Source organism: Mastigoproctus giganteus, chromosome 9 (assembly GCF_048544385.1).
Source record: "Mastigoproctus giganteus isolate SK-2022 chromosome 9, ASM4854438v1, whole genome shotgun sequence".
Classification (NCBI taxonomy): Eukaryota; Metazoa; Arthropoda; class Arachnida; order Uropygi; family Thelyphonidae; genus Mastigoproctus; species Mastigoproctus giganteus.
In genome coordinates this window covers 175,074,772-175,092,667 of record NC_143583.1, presented here as the reverse complement: position 1 = coordinate 175,092,667, position 17,896 = coordinate 175,074,772, and the positions used below count along the sequence as shown (strand labels likewise).

Below are 17,896 nucleotides of genomic sequence, written 5' to 3'. Positions count from 1 at the left end.
ATTTCTGGTATTTCTTATGGCTTTTATTCTGGTTGCTAATTCTTCTCTGAGGTTTTCTATTACTTTTTTCTTGATTTCCTCACTTCCCCCATGTTCATTTTCCCCTGTTGGTCTTAAAATGACTATATTGGGCATTGGCAGAAGTGTTTTATTTTTAGCTTCTGGGGGCTTGCCCGTTCTCAGTGTTTCCTCAGCACTTGAGCATATGTTGTGACGCACTCTGGCATTTGATTGCCGCAATCTGCACATAGGGATTCCGGTGTTGCCATTGTTCTCTGGTAATTTGTATGTGCGTTCGTTAGGATGGTCTCCAGCTTATTCCATTGCAGGATTATTTCTGCACGGATTGATGAAGAGATCCTACTACTATTCTTCTTCATTATATTTTCGAGGGCCATATGCAGCACGAGTGTCTGCTCTGGCACAGTTCCCTGTGGGAGTGTAGGCTCCAGGATGGTTCCCTCTGGTGTTTTCTGCTGTTCTTCAAGCCCTCCCACCTGATCGCTTGGTGCTTGGCCTCACTTGTACTCCCAGGGTGCCTCCGTAGCCAGGTGGGCAGGAGCAGCCGTGCATAACACACACACTTCTTCATTAGACCCGGGTTCGAGCCCGTGACCACAAAATACGAAGGATGCGGAAAGGTCAGGGAATGACCACTGCATATCCCCGAAGCAATATGGCCTTAGTTGCTAATGCTCCTAAAAACCAAATAACTAACTAACTTGTACTCCCGGTTTCCTGATCAAATTTTGGTAATGTCAATTTTGTATTTTTCCTCATTGTGACTGGTTTTGGGTCCTTGGTCTCCTTTGTTCTTTCTGTAGAGTTTGGTTTTTTTTTTTTGTTTTTTTTATGAAAACCCCAAACACGAAAGGTATCAAAACCTGTAGTACTTAGTACTGTGCATGGGTTGAAGGAGAAGTAATGGGGAGGGGGATGCTGGAAACTTTGCTCTAGAGACTAAACATGGGTTTCACCACTTCAAGCCTCCAATAAGCAAAGTGGTGGTATTTTGCCGGTTGATGAAAGTCATCTACCACCTGTGTCCCCTGTGTTGGTGGCATATCCTCAATTGTGCTTGGTGAGCCAATCTCTGCCTCTTCCATTCCATTCTCCTCTATTTCTCAAGGATTCCGGATTTGTGGGGTTCTCTGGTTTAGTGGGATGCAAGCTGTAAGAGTGTCAAGTCCTCAAGAGTTGCAGGATGCAATCAAGCACGAGTTAGTGTGTCAATTTGGTGCAGGAAAGGGGAGGAGTTGAAAGTTGGCTGCGGAAAGTTTGAGGAAGTGGGGGGGGGATACAAAAAACATGATAGAATCAGTTGTAGCACAGTAGATGCTGCAAGGAAGACAATACAGGTCTTGGTTTTGAGATTGGTCAGCGAGGGAAGACCTGGTGAGAATTTCAAGGTCAGGAGAGTTGCCGGAATATTCAAGTACGCTCAAGTCACAAGAAAATCTATCCACTGTCAGCACAAAAAGGGGGAACCCCACCCCAGGCAAGGTGGTGCCTCCTTAGCCAGGTAGGCAGGAGCAGCAGTGTGTAACACATGCTTCTTGATTAGACCGGGGTTTGAGACCATGACCACCAAATATGGAGGATGCGGAAAGGTCAGGGAATGACCACCGCATATCCCAGGAGCAATATGGCCTTAGTTGCTAATGCTCCTAAAAACCAAATAACAAACATAACAAACCCAGGCAAGGTCACCTAGATACTTTTGCAGCGGCCAAGATAGTGACTGTGCTCTCCAATGCTATATCTGTGGCGGTGTGGTGACTGGGCCTACAGACAATAGCACCAGATAAATAACGAAAATATCCCAGCAGAGAACCCAAAAAATCAAACTTACTCCCACGATAGTCCACATGACGAGGAATCCATTGGCATGTGTTTTAAAATGAACTCATTGTTAACATTAATTTTTAAAAGCAAAAATCTGGAGCAGTAAACATATGCGACTAACCAAATAGGCAGACAACAGCACTCTCTGCCAGTGGTCCTAGAACAGATTCTTGAGGAACCCCACTCCTGACATTATACCAATCTGAAGAATGCCATTTGCAGGGCAAATGGTATATCTATCTAGAAGTCCATCTTAGAATCTTACCAGTAATTCCAATCAAAAGGTAGTTGCAATCAAAATTAAGATTTCACAAGCTGTAGATAATAGCACGTGTTTTAAGACCGACATGGCTAAACAATTTGGCATTACTAAAGGGTACACCATTTTGAAAAATTGAAATCTTGGAGAAATCTGCTGCACTGGGTAGGATAATATGAGGAGTTATTCAGCGAGGGGAATGCCAGAGGTGTGTTCAACTTTGGCAGTAAGCTAGATAATCTTGTAATAACTGAGAGTAAAGTGGAGGAGAAATTCTTGAAGATAAACACAAGAAAGGCACCTGGAGTAGACGGGATCTATCCAGTTATATTAAAGGAGGCAGCAAAGGAAGTAAGCAAACCCTTAGCCATAATTATGAGAGTTTTCTTGGACTCAGGGGAGGTACCCATAGACTGGAGATGTGCAAATGTGACCCCAATTCACAAAGGAGGATCAAAGGCTGATGCAAGTAATTATAGACCTGTGAGTTTAACTTCTGTTCCAGGAAAATTAATGGAGGCACTGGTTAAAGAAGCACTGCAGGATCATCTATACAAGACTTCAGTTATTGCTCGGACACAGCATGGTTTTGTTAAGGGAAAGTCTTGCCTGACCAATTTGATTGGATACTATGATGCAGTCACAAAAGAACTGGATGCAGGGAATAACTTTGATATTATATACTTGGATCTTAGAAAGGCTTTTGATACTGTTGCACATGGAAGACTTCTGCACAAATTGGAGCAGTGTGGTATTGGAGTCAAATTGCTGCTATGGATAAAGGGGTGGTTGAGGGGGAGAAGACAGAGAGTGGTAATCAATGGACACTGCTCATCGTGGACTAATGTTATTAGTGGGGTCCCCTCAGGGTTCAGTGTTGGGTCCATTATTGTTTTCTGTATTTATAAATAATATTGATGGTGGTATATCAAACTTAATGTCCAAGTTTGTGGACGATACAAAGGTTGGCAGGGTTGTTAAGGACACCACTTATGCTATGCTGCTGCAACAGGATCTGGAAAGGTCCAGCAGATGGGCTGAGAGGTGGCAAATGAAGTTTAACATTGACAAATGTAAAGTACTACAAAAATTGGAAACAGCAACCCCAGAGCAACGTATCAACTCTGTGGTACTACACTGACAGTGGTGGAGAATGAAAAGGACCTGGGGGTAATTGTGCAGGCAGATATGAAGTTCTCTGAGCAGTGCAGACAGGTTGCAAGAATAGCTCATGGTGTCTTATCAATGATATGCAGGAATTTTTCTAGCAGGGATAAGGAGGTGATTATTCCCTTCTATAAGGCAATGGTCAGGCCACACTGAGTACTGTATACAGGTCTGGAGGCCTCATTTCAAGAAGGATGTAGAGCTGCTGGAACAAGTACAGAGAAGGGCAACATGATTAGTGAAAGGAACAAAGGGGTACTCTTATGAAGAAAAGCTTAAGTTTTGCAAATTTCAGTGTCTGGAGACTAGGCACCGGCGAGGTGATCTGATAGAGGTGCATAAAGCCTCGAATGGTTTGAGCATGCTCAATGCTGATGGGATTCTTGCTCAGAATAATCACTTGAGAGGGCATAAATTCATATTGAGGAAAGACAGATGTAGGATAGATGTGCGGAAATTTGCCTTTAGCCAGCAGGTAGTTGGTTGGTGGAACAGACTTCCATCCCTTGTTGTGGAAGTTAATAGCCTAAATAAATGTAAGGCTCAGCTGGACAGGTATTTCGAACGAATGGAGGGGTGAAGTGGAAGTGTTTTTTTTTTGGCTGATGCTGCATAAGCTTGCTTTTTTGCATCGAATGCCTCTACTGATGCTAATAAGACCACAAAAGACAAAGTATCTGGACCTTGAAAAGGTACTTTTGGAATAGCGAATGATGATGACAGATCTTTTAAAAGCTAAGGCTGTATTGTTTGCACATGGGATGAATATTGAAGGTTTCAAATTTTGTGATTGGGCTTTTCCAAAAATTTAAGACTTGTCATGAGCTTTCTTTCAAAAAATGTGTGTGTGGTGAAAGGCGTAACCTTTAATACTGAAGCTGTGAAGAAATGGAAGGAGAACAAAACAGGACTTTTTAAAATTTTTAATGGATAAAATGCTTACATTTAAAGATAAGAAATATTGTAGAGAAAAAAAGACAAATGATTTCTTGTTTCATAGCATTAGCATTAGTAGAGGCATTTGATGCAAGAAAGCAAGCTTATGCAGCATCAGCCAAAAAAAAAAAAAACCCACTTCCACTTCACCCCTCTGTTCGTTCAAAATACCTGTCCAGCTGAGCCTTAAACTTATTTAGGCTATCAACCTCCACCACAAGGGATGGCAGTCTGTTCCACCAACCAACCACCCGCTGGCTAAAGGCAAATTTCCGCACGTCTATCCTACATCTGTCTTTCCTCAATTTGAATTTATGCCCTCTCAGGTGATTTTTCTGAGTTAGAGGAAGAATCCCATCAGCATTGAGCATGCTTAAACCATTCAAGGCTTTATACACCTCTATCAGATCACCTCGCTGGTGCCTAGTCTCCAGACACTGTAATTTGCAAAACTTAAGCTCTTTCTTCGTAAGAGCACCCCTTTGTTCCATTCACTAATCTTGTTGCCCTTCTCTGTACTCGTTCCAGCAGCTCTACATCCTTCTTGAAATGAGGCCTCCAGACCTGTATACAGTACTCAAGATGTGGCCTAACCATTGCCTTATACAAGGGAATAATCACCTCCTTATCCCTGCTGGAAAAATTCCTGTATATCATTGACAATACTCCATGAGCTACTCTTGCAGCCCGTCTGCACTGCTCAGAGAACTTCATATCTGCCTGCACAACCACCCCCAAGTCCCTTTCATTCTCTACCACTGTCAGTGTAGTACCACAGAGTTGATACGTTGCTCTGGGGTTGCTGTTTCCCATGTGTAGTACTTTACATTTGTCAATGTTAAACTTCATTTGCCACCTCTCAGCCCATCTGCTCAACCTTTCCAGATCCTGTTGCAGCAGCATAGTGTCAGTAGTGTCCTTGACAACCCTGCCAACCTTTGTATCGTCTGCAAACTTGGACATTAAGCCCGATATACCATCATCAATATCATTTATAAATACAGAAAACAATAATGGACCCAACACTGAGCCCTGAGGGACTCCACTAATAACATCAGTCCACGATGAGCAGTGTCCATTGATTACCACTCTTTGTCTTCTCCCCCTCAACCACCCCTTTATCCATAGCAGCAATTTGCCTCCAATGTCACACTGCCCCAATTTGTGCAGCAGTCTTCCATGTGCAACAGTATCAAAAGCCTTTCTAAAATCCAAGTATATAATATCAAAGTTATTCCCTGCATCCAGTTCTTTTGTGACTGCATCATAGTATCCAATCAAGTTGGTCAGGCAAGACTTCCCCTTAACAAAACCATGCTGTGTCTGAGCTATAACTGAAGTCTTGTCTAAATGATCCTGCAGTGCTTCTTTAACCAGTGCCTCCATTAATTTTCCTGGAACAGAAGTTAAGCTCACAGGTCTATAATTACTTGTGTCAGCCTTTGATCCTCCTTTGTGAATTGGGGTCACATTTGCACATTTCCAGTCTATGGGTACCTCCCCTGAGTCCAAGGAAGCTCTCATAATTATGGCTAAGAGTTTGCTTACTTCCTTTGCTGCCTCCTTTAATATAACTGGATAGATCCCATCCACCCCGGGTGCCTTTCTTGTGTTTATCTTCAACAGTTTCTCCTCCACTTTACTCCCAGTTATTTCAAGATTCTGTAGCTTACTGCTAGAGTTGAATACACCTCTGGCATTCCCCTCGCTGAATAACTCCATGTGTGAATGTCGATGCAAAATATTCATTTAGTTTGTTAGCTACCTGAGCAGGATCATCAACACTTGACCCATCGATATCAAGTGGACCAATCTGATTCATCCCCTTCCTTCTAGAGTTTACATAAGTAAAGAACTCTTTGCTGTTTTTCTTTGCATCCCTTGCCAAGGATTTCTCGTAATCTGCCTTCGCCTGCCTAACCTCCTTTGTAACTTGGTTGCATATCAATTTGTATCTATCATAGGCTTCTGTGTCATGTGTTAATTTGTATGTATCCCATGCATTTTTCTTCTCTGCCATATGCCTCATTAGTTCATCTGACATCCATTTTGGCCTAAACCTTGAACAATATTTCTTAGTTGGTATGTAAAGCCTAGTAGCTTCCAAGATAGGTTCTTTGAATGCTTCCCATTTTGAATTTGCTGTTGGTAACATCATCAGTTGGTCCCACTGTATAGAATTTAAATACTGTCTCAGTCCATCGTAGTCGCCTTTACGGAAGCAATAACCCTTCCCTTTACCCCTAATGGTAGTTACCTCTTTGAGTAAATCCCACTTCAGCACACTGTGATCACTGCCACCTAGTGGTTCATTTATCTGCAGATTCTTAATGCATGAAGAATCACTGCTGATAATCAAATCAAGAGTATTACTCCCTCTAGTTGCCTCCTGAACATGCTGATGTAGAAAACAATCATCCAATAAATCCACAAAAGTCCTGCTAGTGTGTGAGTAACCAGCCCCCAAATTCCAGTCAATATCTGGGAAATTAAAATCTCCCATTATAAGACACTCTGATTTACTGGCCCACTCTATTTCCCTGTACAGTTCCTTATTATACTCATCAGAGTCATTAGGCCTATAGCACACTCCTACTCTCAATTTTGATCTCCCAATGTTTATGTCACACCAAACTGACTCCACACTGCACTGTCCAGCGATGTCGACTGGCTTCACTTCCTTGGTTTTTATGTGTTTCTTAACTAATAGCATAACCCCTCCTCCCTTCCTATCCTGTCTATCCTTTCTGTAGACGTTGTACTCCCCAAATTGCAGTTCTGCATCCCTTATATCTGTGTGACACCACGTCTCTGATATCCCAACAATATCTGCCTTCGATGTTTTGAGCAATACCTCAAATTCATCAAATTTATTTACTAAACTCCTAGCATTGGTGTACACGCAAGTATACCTGCACCTGTTTCTATTCTTAGCTACCCTAACACAACCCATGTGTTTACTTGTACCGCAATGGCTCCCAGCAGTCTCTGAAATACCATGCATCTTGTTTTTCAGGCTTCTGCTCATTCTAATAGAAGCAAAGACAAATGATTTCTTTGCTTCTATTAGATTTCTTTCAAATGATTTCTTTGCTTCTATTACATTTAAAGATAAGAAATATTGTAGAGAAAAAAAGACAAATGATTTCTTGTTTCATAGAACATAATCTTCTCAAAGTTGTGCTGATTAAGCAGGTATATTGTTCAAAAATGTTTCTGATAGTGAAATATCAAAAAAATTGTGGAAGAAAAAAAACATTGTTAGTGAAATTACACAAATAAGGAAAGAAGAGATAGTGATGCTCTGTAAAATAATAAAAATGTAAAATTGAAAGCAGCTTACTCTTAGTGCCAGGGTGGTGATGACTACTGGGTTACATTGGGAACCATTTTTGAATAACCTGAAAATATGGGATTCTTTTTTTAAAAAAAACTGAAACTTAGTGTTTATAATATGCCTGTTATAGTAGGCATAAAATCTGGAGTTTTCTGATAATGATGAACATATACAGTAATTTCTAGAACAATTTCTTTCATATATTGACCAACACTCCAAAGTAATAAGTGCATTTTGGCCATAGCAGCCCTTGATTTGTCAAGCATGTTAGAGGCTTTATTATTGGTTAGGCATAACCCCATCCGGTTCTATCCTGGATTCAGCTGATGCTTTTTCTCATGTTGAATCAGAATTTCACATCTGCTTCTGCTGGATCCCAAATCAGTCGTTCCCCTGGATAACCATTGCCTGTTGTTTCTTCTATAAAGACTACATGCAAATTTGCATCAAATTATATTCCCAATGGCAAGATTCTTGGCATGTACAGCTCAAAATAAACTACACCAGATTAAGCCTGCAATCAAGAAATGGCAGTCCACTCTGTGCAGGATCTGAAGAGAGGGAGTTATTCTTTCTCAGCTCTGCATAGGTCATAGTCATCTGACACATTCCTTTATGCTGAGGGCAGAGTGAACCAACTTGTGTGTGAGAAGTGCAAAACTGTTTATCAAATGCTCTCTGTTTACAGATACATGGCTTTTATGTAGTAGTAGTAATAGTGGCATGTGATGCAGGAAAGCAAGTGCAAGCTTATGCAGCATCAGCCAAAAAAAAAAAAAAAATCACACCATTCCCTCCAATTGCCTGTCCAGTTCCTCCTTAAATTTATTCAACCTATCAACTTCCACAACGACAGATGGAAGTTTGTTCCAGCAATTAGCCACCGGCTGGCTAAAGGCAAATTTCCACACATCTATTCTACATCTGTCTTTTCTTAATTTGAATTTATGCCCCCTTAGATTTGTAATCTGAACAAGTGGAAGGATCCCATCAGAATTCAGCATGCTTAACCCATTCAAGGCCTTATACACCTCAATCAGATTACTGGGCAGGTGCCTAGTCTCCAGCCATTGCAATTTGCAGAACTTAAGCCTCTCGTGGTAAGAGGATCCCTTCATTCCCCTCGCCAATCTTGTTGCCCTTCTCTGTACACGCTCAAGCAAATCTACATACTTCCTAAAATGAGGCCTCCAGACCTGTACGCAGTACTCAAGGCGTGGCCTGACCTGACCATTGCCTTATACAGAGGGACAATCACCTCCTTTTCCCTGCTAGCAAAATTTCTATATATCATTGACAAAACCCCATGACCTGCCCTTGCAGCCTGTCTGTATTGCTCAGAAAACTTCATATTTGACTGCACAATTACTCCCAGGTCTTTCATTTTCTAACACCTTAAGTGTAGTACCACACATTTGGTACGTTTCTCTGGGGTTACTTCTACCCATGCAATGTAGTACTTTGCATTTGTCAAGGTTAAGCTTCATTTGTCACTTTTTAGCCCATCTGCCCAAATTATCTAGATCCTGTTGCAGTAGCACACTGCCATTACTGTCATTAACAACCCTGCCAACTTTTGTATCATCTGCAAACTTCGAGCCTGATATACCTTCATCAATATCATTGATAAATATACAAAACAACAGAGGACCCAACACCGAACCCTGTGGGACTCCACTAATAACATTAGTCCACAAAGAGCAGCACCCATTAATTACCACCCTCTGTCTTCTCCCACTCAACCATCCTTTTATCCATTGTAGCAACTTACCCTTAATACCATTCTGCTCCAATTTGTACAATAGTCTTCCATGTGCAACAGTGTCAAAAGCTTTCCTGAAATCCAAATATGTGATATCAAAATTATTTTTTGCATCCAGTTCCTTTGTAACCACATCATAATATCCTATCAGATTTGTCAGACATGACTTTCCCTTAACAAACCCATGCTGTGTCTGAATTATTGCTGCAGTCTTGTCTAGATGATCCTGCAGTGCATCTTTAACCAGTGACTCCATTATTTTACCCGGAACAGAAGTTAAACTAACTGGTCTGTAATTGCTCGTGTCGCCCTTTGATCTCCATTTCTGAATTGGGGATACATTTGCACATCTCCAGTCCGTGGGGACCTCCCCTGAGTCCAAGGATGCTCTCATAATTATGGCTAAGGGTTTGCTTAGTTGCTTTGCCGCCTCCTTTAATATAACTGAATAGATCCCACCCACCCCTAGTGCCTTTCTTATGTTTAACTTCAACAATTTCTTCTCCACTTTGCTCTCAGTTATTACAAAATCATTAAGCACCCTGCTACAATTTGAAAACCTTCTGCCATTTTCAAACCTTAATAACTCCTCAGTGAATGTAGATGCAAAATACTCATTCAGTTTGTTTGCTATCTGAGCAGGATCATCAACAGTCGAACCATCGATATCAAGTGGACCAATCAGATTCATCCCCTTCCTTTTAGAGTTTATATAAGTAAAGAAATCCTTGCTGTTTTTCTTAGCATCTTTTGCCAAGGATTTCTCGTAATCTGCCTTCGCCTGCCTAACCTCTTTTGTGACCTGATTACAGACTAGCTTATATCTGCCATAGGCTTCTGAGTCGCTTGATAATTTATATGCATGTCATGCATTTTTCTTCTCTGTCACGAGTGTCATTAGTTCATTTCATAACCATTTAGGCCTAAACCTTGAACAATATTTCTTAATAGGTATGAAACCTTTAGTAGCATCCACGATTAATTCCTTGAATGCTTCCCACTTAGAATTTACTGTTGATAACATCGTCAGTTGATCCCACTGTACAGAATTTAAAAACTGTCTGAGACCACCGTAGTCACCTTTATGGAAGCAAAAACCCTTCCCTTTACTCCTGATGGTAATTAAATCTTTAAGTAAATCCCGCATCAGTACTATGTGATCACTGCCACCTAGTGGTTCCTTTATCTGCAAATTCTTAATACACGAATGATCACTGCTGATAACCAGATCAAGAGTATTGCCCTCTCTGGTTGTCTCTCGAACATGCTTCTGCCGAAAACAATCATCCAATAAATCTACAAAAGTCTTACTAATGTGTGAGTGACTAACCCACAAATTCTAGTCAATATCTGGAAGGTAAAATCCCCCATCATAAGACATTCTGATTTACTAGTCCACTCTATTTCTCTGTACAATTGTTCATTGTACTCATTCGAGTCATTAGGCCTATAACACACTCTTACTCTTATTTTTGCTTTCGCAGTGCTTATGTCACACCAAACTGACTCAACAGTGCCCTGTTCATCTATATCAACTGGATGCATTTCTTTTGATTTTATGTTTTTCTTAATTAACAGCATAACACCTCCTCCCTTCCTATCCTGTCTATTCTTTCTGTACACATGTACTCCCCAAATTCCAGTTCTCCATTCCTTATATCTGTGTGACACCACATCTCTGCTATCCCAACAATATCCGCCTTTGATGTCTTGACCAACACTTCAGATTCATCAAATTTATTTACTATTCTTCTAGCATTGGTATACATGCAAGTATACATGTACCTATCCTTATTATTATTTACTCTAACACATCCCACATACCCACCTGTTTCACGATGGCTGCCATCAGTCCCCGAAACCCCCAGCACCCCTCGCTCCAAGTCGCTACTTATTCTAATAGAAGTTGTGCAAGAATCACCTTCATGTCTTAAAACTTTTTGTCTGCAGTACTATTAACTACAGAAATAGTTGGACTGGCAACAATAGGTAAAAGGACACAAAATTACTAAAAGAATTTTAAAATATATGGGTATATATATATTATATATATATATTTGATAATCTTCAAACGAGTTTGAGAAGTGTAAATACAAAGAAAGAGAAAGAAAAAAAGAACAAATTGGTTTGGCTCTTTATGTAATGGCTCAACGAGAGTAATTGATGACTTGGCTGATGAATAAGAATAGAATGGGTATTTTACATTGGTCTTCATAGATAAAGGACCCTTTTCCAGCAAGAAAAACTGCTTATGAACATGATAATGTAAAATCAATATGAACAGCTATTTTTATCAGTTTTTTGCATTTACCTGGTAAAATCAAAGCATTATAAAAGATGATACCTGTTGCTGGCATCTCGCAGACTCCATATGGGAATGGGAGTTACTAGAAGAAAGGTACACTTTTGCTCATCTGACATCTTTTATGTGCCAAACAAAAATTTAATGTTTTGTAATGCATAGTATATTGAAATGAGAAGAGAATATTAGTAGTGGCAAATGATGTAAGAAAGCAAACTTATATAGCATCAGCAAAAAAAAAAAAAAAAAAAAAAAAAAAAACCATTTCACTTGTCAACCTCCAATAAATTTGTATTAACGAGATTTGACTGTACTGGGGCTAGATTTGTGGGAAACCACAGGAACTGCATAATAATAACACTATGTCCACTATATCAATGGCATTGGAGGTGGTAGATGACTTTCATGAACCGGTGAAATACCACCACGTTGCTTATTGGAGGCTTGAAGTGGTGAAACCCATGTTTAGTCTCTAGAGCAAAGTTTCCGGCATCTCCCCCATACTTCTTCAACCCATGCACGGTACGAAGTACTATGGGTTTTGATTCCTTTCGTGTTTGGGGTTTTCATAAAAAAAAAAAAAAAATTCTAACCGTTTGGCCTCGTGGGTTAGAGGAATTGAACAACTTCCACAACCACTTAAATACTGTTCATCCACACTAAAATTCAAAATAGAAGAAGACAGTTGCGTACCATTCCTGGATCTCTTGTTTAAAAAAAAGCATAATAACTCTCTTAATAGAAATATATAGAAAACCAGTAGTCACAGGATCCATCGTAAAGTTTACTTCTAATGACCCCATGAACACAAAAGTAGACATTCTTAAAAGTTTCATCATCAGAGTTTATAGACTATGTAAAGATCAGGTACTTAATAGAGAAATTAACAGAATTTTCCAAATATTTAATAACAGCAGGTACCCAGTACTCATAATGGAAACAATTAAAACAACAAAAGAGAAATATCTCAACACAGGCATCTAACAAAGAACCAGAAAAAGAATAGATTACCATCCCCTGCAGCAGGGGTTCTTAACCTGGTGCTCGCGAGCACAATAAATTTTGAAAGAGGCGATGGTTGTTCGTGAGAAACTATCACCTCTTCCAAAAACTTCTTATACAATCTCTAGCATGCAACGATTACACCCTGATCCATCGGCTTTATCAGAGAAGTAGTGTTAGGAGGCAGAAAAACATTTAATTCTCTCATTCCTGCTAACTAACCTCTCAGCATTATGGTGAGCAGGTGCATTATCTATCGGTAAAACAGCCTTTATTTCATTAGAAGGAATTTTCAGTACATCTGTCTGATAGCGTCACACATCAGACAGATGTGCTGTCTGATGTGTGACACTATCAGATATAAATAGGTTCTAAATTTTTCCTTTAGAACAGAAATTTTTTGTTCTTTAAATCTGCAGTCCGTTAATCGAGGTCCGTTAAACCGAAGACCTACTGTACTTTGTTGAGAGTACAATCATTGTTGCCGTAGTATCGCTACAGACCAAGGATACTGCCTCATGCGATTCTTTTTCTGGTTTTAACAGGTCAGAACAGGTTTCTGCCGGGTTTCTCCCAGTTGCACTGCTACAGTAGGTACCATCTGTGTGTTAACTTTAAAGGTGATGAAAGTGTTATAGTAAGAAATCTTTTGATTTCTTCTGCAAATGCTTAAATATATTTTATTTTAACATTTAACTAATATTACTAACCTTTCAAAATGGATAAGTTTTTAAAAAGAAACCAGAACAAACATGATGAGGGAAAAAATTATGCTTTAACACCACCTTCGCAGCCATCTGATTTAGACCTACACGTTTCGAATGCAAAGAAACAAAAAATTAAAAAGTATGCATTTCAGTCCTCTTGGGAATATGATTATTTGGTAATAAATAATAGTAGTGGAACTGGTGTAATTTGCTTATTACATCAGGTGTGTTTGGCTGGCTATCGGTAGTCGAATTGTGAAAGACGTTGGCAAACATGCCATAGGAATTTTCATGAAGCTTTTCCCAAATTTAGTGATATCAGAAAAATTAAACTTCAAGAAGAAGAAAAGAAACTTGAAAGACAGAAAAATATTTTAAATTTAGGTCAAGCTAATAGTAGTAAACTTTTTAGCGAATGAAGTTTTATTAATTTTAACAAATATAATTGCAAAGAATTCATTGCCTTACACTAGTGGTGAAATAATAAAACATTATGTAGTGTCATCATTAGAAGTGCTTGCTAAGCATCTTACCAGAAAAACAGAAAGCTACCTTGATTAGCTCTGCCAAAAATATTCCTTTGAGTAATGATACAGTTTCAAGTCGAGTTCATAAAATGGCAGATGTGTAATATTTAATGAATTATTAGGTAAAATTGAAAGTTGTGTATTTTTTCACTGGCACTTAAGGAGTTGACTGATGTTTCGGGCATATCACAACTCATATGCTTTGTTCATTTGATTCAACATGATGGCAGCTGTGAAAAAGATTTTTTGGCTATTTTGCCATATACAAAAGACTCATTTGACATTGCTAAAACCCTAAATAACCTACTTTTAAAAATAATTTTGGTAGATCTTCAAGCACCGTATTCTGATCTTATTACGCATACAGAGGTTCGTTGGCTCAGTCGTGGAAAGATGCTCTCCAGAATTTGGGAGGGGTGTTTGAAGAAGAAAAAGCTTTTCTAATAGAAAGCAATAAAGAAAACCTTTTTAATGAAATTTTTATTGAAGATTTCAAGATTACACTTTCATTCATTATTGACATCTTCAGCCATTTAAATGAGTTAAATTTGAGGCTACAGGGAAAAGATAAAATTGTGGTACTTTTATAGGAGGAGATTATTGCATTTGAGAAAAAACTTCCAAGTGTTTCAGAATCAAGTTTTAATAGGAAATTTGTATCATTTTCCTACTCTTAAAAAATATCTGGAGGAAACTTCTGGGAAGTGCCCATTGTTTGTAATGAACATAATCAAAGACCTTAGTGACTTTGGAATTCAAATTTCTTTGAATTCCAAGAAAGATTTGATCTCCCAAAATTTGAATTAATGATAAATTTCAGAAATTTTGAAATCAGTAACGTGGAACAAATTTTCAATCAAAATGAAGTAACAGCTTCCAAGTTAGAACTTGTTGATATGCAGTCGTCTTTAGCCCTGAAATGTCTTTTTCAACACAAAACTATTGTAAAATTCTGCGGTTCTTCCAACTGCAAAAAATTTCCTTTATTACAAAGAGAAGTGTTCAAATTACATTCTATGTTTGGATCAACATACACATGTAAAAGAGCTTTTTCATTAATGAACAATATCAAAAACAAAAAAGGACAAGCTTGTTGACATTACATTTGGAAGAAAATTTGTGATTATCTCTTCGTAATGAAGAAATTAATTTCAAAGGTTTGGCATCATCTCTTCAAAGTCAGGGTTTGCACTGATAAGGTAATAAATATTAGCACCCAAAAATGTTGATTGAGAAATATAATTCTTGTATGTGTAATATGGTTAAAAAATTAATTTTAAAAAAATGCAGCATTTTTAATCTTTAAGCAAAAAAAATTATTTTAATATGCTGCTCGCACTTACTGTAAAGCTGCAAAATCTTGCTCAGTTAAAGCAAAAGGTTAAGAACCCCTGCCCTACAGTCCCCCAAATTAGTAAACAGATTAAAAGCATAGACAAAAAATAAGTTGTACATCAGGTTTACAGGAACAAATTCCATTAAAAATGTGATAAAATCCACTTCACCCCTGAATAAGACTTGCAATCAAACACCCACTATACTAAATTACAATGCAAAGACTACCAAAAATCATATATTGCACAAACTGGCAGAAGATTATTCAAAAGAATTAAAGAAGAAAGATGCGACATATAACCCATGGCCAAATAAGATCAAATACAGCTTTCCACACCTGGTGCGAGTATCATTGATGGGATTTCAAGAATATCTCGGTGCTAACCACTTACAAGTACAGAAAACTCAGACTATATAAAGAGTTCTTCATTATCAGCATAACAAACAATTATTAACTGAATCAAAGGTATGCAGATTTCAAAAGCAGAATTTTAGAGCAGATAAAAAAACAAAAAAAAAAAAAAAAAACTACAATAAGTATATCCTGAAAAAAGAATCGTCCCCCCCTTCTAATGTAATCTTGAACCTACCCACACGATTAGATGCTCACAAAGGTTAGATGTCTAATCCTGCAACACCCTTATTCTTGTTTCAAAATACTCTCACCCTCGGTGATAAACTAACCTAAGATCAGCCCTAGGAGACCTTAATCATAGTTTTAATTCTAAACTTTAGTTTGTAAGTACAGTATAAAGCATATAAATATAACAGATTTTAAGCCACTGTCTTGGTATGCAAGGCTGATGGTATCATAAGGATGGCATTACAGGAGTATAAGTATGCATAGTTATGTTTACTTAATGTTAATTTAATTAAATTTTATTTAAAACATAATCAAATTAATTGGGTAATAATGTATAATTAAAAAATTAAGCTTTATGTAAATCAGATCACCATAATTTACCAGTTCTGCTGTCTTTAGACAAGACAGCAGAACCAGTTTCTACCAGTTCTAGACAAGACTGCAGCAATAATTCAGACACAGCATGGGTTTGTTAAGGGAAAGTCTTGTCTGACAAATTTGATTGGTTATTATGATGTGGTCACAAAGGAACTGGATGCAAAAAATAATTTTGATATCATATACTTGGATTTCAGGAAAGCTTTTGACACTGTTGCGCATGGAAGACTACTGTACAAATTGGAGCAGAATGGTATTAAGGGTAAGTTGCTACAATGGATAAAAGGATGGTTAAGTGGGAGAAGACAGAGGGTGGTAATCAATGGGTGCTGCTCTTCGTGGACTAATGTTATTAGTGGAGTCCCACAGGGTTCGGTGTTGGGTCCACTGTTGTTTTGTATTTTTATCAATGATATTGATGAAGGTATATCAGGCTTAATGTCGAAGTTTGCAGATGACACGAAGGTTGGCAGGGTTGTTAATGACAGTAATGGCAGTGTGCTACTGCAACAGGATCTAGATAATTTGGGCAGATGGGCTAAGAAGTGGCAACTGAAGTTTAACCTTGACAAATGCAAAGTATTGCATATGGGTAGAAGTAACCCCAGAGAAACGTACCAACTGTGTGGTACTACACTTAAGGTGGTAGAAAATGAAAAAGACCTGGAAGTAATTGTGCAGTCAGATATGAAGTTTTCTGAGCAATGTCGACAGGCTGCTAGGGCAGGTCATGGGGTTTTGTCAATGATATATAGGAATTTTGCTAGCAGGGAAAAGGAGGTGATTGTCCCTCTGTATAAGGCAATGGTCAGGCCACGCCTTGAGTACTGCGTACAGGTCTGGAGGCCTCATTTTAGGAAGGATGTAGATTTGCTTGAGCGTGTACAGAGAAGAGCAACACGATTGGTGAGGGGAATGAAGGGATCCTCTTACCAAGAGAGGCTTAAGTTCTGCAAATTGCAGTGGCTGGAGACTAGGCACCTGCGCGGTGATCTGATTGAGGTCTATAAGGCCTTGAATGGGTTGAGCACGCTGAATTCTGATGGGATCCTCCCACTTGTTCAGAATACGAACCTACGGGGACATAAGTTCAAATTAAGAAAGGATAGATGTAGAATAGATGTGCGGAAATTTGCCTTTAGCCAGCGGGTGTTTAATTGCTGGAACAAACTTCCATCTTTCGTTGTGGAAGTTGATAGGTTAAATAAATTTAAGGAGGAACTGGACAGGCAATTGGAGGGTATGGTGTGATTTTTTTTTTTTTTTTTTTTGGCTGATGCTGCATAAGCTCCTACACTTGCTTTCTTGCATCAAGTGCCACTACTACTACTACTACTACTACTACTACTTTACAGTCACTGAAGAAGCGATATGGGAAGTACCACAAAATGTTTGAGAAAATCTAATTCTTTAAGAAATTTAAAAGCAGATTATACTCCATGCAGGCTTAAATTTTGCAGTGAAATAACTAAGCAGGTTTGCTTAGTTATTTCACCAAATTCCAGTTCTTAATATACCTGTACACCATGCTGCTAAAAGAATATTTAACGGTTAATCAAGTTTTGAAAACTTGGTTAACTCTGTCTATGCAATGTAATGTTAATTTTTGTAAAACCTAACTGTGACCAGTTTAGAAAGTTTATATGGTATGGGACCCCCCCCCCCCATATAGAAGTTTGAGCGTATTCATTGGATAATTGCTGCTTTGGTGGAACATAGAAAAAATCCTTTTTCTAAAATAAAATACAAGATTGAA

At 38.6% G+C, this 17,896-nt stretch overlaps 1 protein-coding gene across 1 annotated transcript in view; it reads left to right on the top strand.

Moving 5' to 3' along the window:
* Window positions 1-17,896, top strand: part of Uba2 (Ubiquitin-like activating enzyme 2) — a 368,774-nt gene that overhangs the window by 172,619 nt on the left and 178,259 nt on the right. The window lies entirely within an intron of this gene.